The following is a 1,655-nucleotide window of genomic DNA, read 5'->3' on the forward strand; positions in this document are numbered from 1 at the left end:
TTTCTGTGCTTACCTGCCTGGGTCCCTAATGAGGCTCTGCTAATCTCCAATTCTTATAAATGGTTCATTTTTTATTATATCTTGAGCCTACAGCTGTGTGGCTTTGGGGATGAGATTCTTTTTTAAAAAGCTATGTCTAAAGGCAATCCCTTTGATCAAAGAATAATACCCTGACTTCATCTTTTATCATTTCCCAGTGATACTTGGGCTGCAGGTGGAATCCTGCAGTTACTTTGTTTAACATTAAAAATAATTTCACTTTCCTGCCAGAAGCTGGTCTTACTGATGATGTTGCTGCTTAGAAGCCTGGAGGATCATGGCTTTTACCTAACTTTTAGTAGTGAGAGATGGCAGATAATCCTAATTAAGAAAGAAACACAGATGGGGAGAAAGACTGCAATATAGAACAAGAATAACAAGTCTACTGTAGTAGCTATTTCCATAATCCAAAAGAGAAAGCAAAATTGTCAAGGCAGCAGGAATTGCTTTCAAGAGAAGTCTCCACTCCAAGTCTAAAGCAGAAATGCAGCTGAACTTGCTTAGGTCTCCTAGCTCTTTCTTCAGTTCAGCTCAGGATTTCCATTTAATCTAGTGCTGCAAAACCAACAGTTCAGTAGAAAACATCACAGATTCTGAAGAGAAAATCATTTTAGTACTGCATTAACTATATTTAAATTCAGGTCTGAAGGTCTGAAGATATTTTCCCAGAGGCATTATTTCTTCTTTTCCTTAGTTCAAATCAACTGTTAAATCTTCTATTTGAAGACTTTGAGTTGATATAGGAAATGTCAATGCCTGCAGTCTTTTGACCTGCTGTGGTTGATATTCAGTCTGTTAACTTGGATGTCTAATATGTTGTTAAAAAGTTGAGTGCTTATTAACGTTAGCCCTGGGTAGTGGCGATGGACACTATCCAAGATATCATAATATGAATGCTAAATCTGAATACAGCAGAGAGAAATCCAGGATTCTCAACAAATCAGGATCTATTTGTATATATGGCTCCCATAACAGATAACAGATTTTCTATGTACTGCAATAAAATATAGGAAATAAATCTATCTCTAGAATTAGATGGAAAGGGTGTGGTTTTAGGGTCAGACAAACCTAACTCCATGTAAATATAGAGACTACATTTACATTGCCTGCTGGATAACCCATAATGTTCATAATTTAAGTGGTTTCTAATGATACAACCAACTCAATAACCCATAAATGGAGGCAATTTCAGAAATTGGAAATTGACCAAAGAAATATTAAACACCAAGTATCTCTCATCCAACACTGAAAATTTACAGAAATATTCTTTAAAATTCAGAATCTAAAGGACTGTTATAGAATCTAAAGGACTTACCCAGAACAGTGTCAAAGGTCCTACAACTGAACAGAAAGATAAATTTGGGTTCTGTCTTGGCTGGAAAGGAATAGGGAAATAATTACAATTGAGTGGCTATTGCATACCAGACATTTTACATACAATTCATTTACTTCTCATTACAGTGAAGATATTATTTTTTTCCATTTTACAGAAAAAGAAATTGAGACTAAGAATAAGTAATAACATTCACAATGATTGTTTTTATTACTATTATGTTAACAGTTAACATTCGGAGAAATGATATGTCAGTTACCATACTAAATTCTTTAAATGTATT

Source organism: Propithecus coquereli, unplaced genomic scaffold (genome assembly GCF_000956105.1).
Source record: "Propithecus coquereli isolate 6110/MARCELLA unplaced genomic scaffold, Pcoq_1.0 Scaffold112, whole genome shotgun sequence".
Taxonomy (NCBI): Eukaryota; Metazoa; Chordata; class Mammalia; order Primates; family Indriidae; genus Propithecus; species Propithecus coquereli.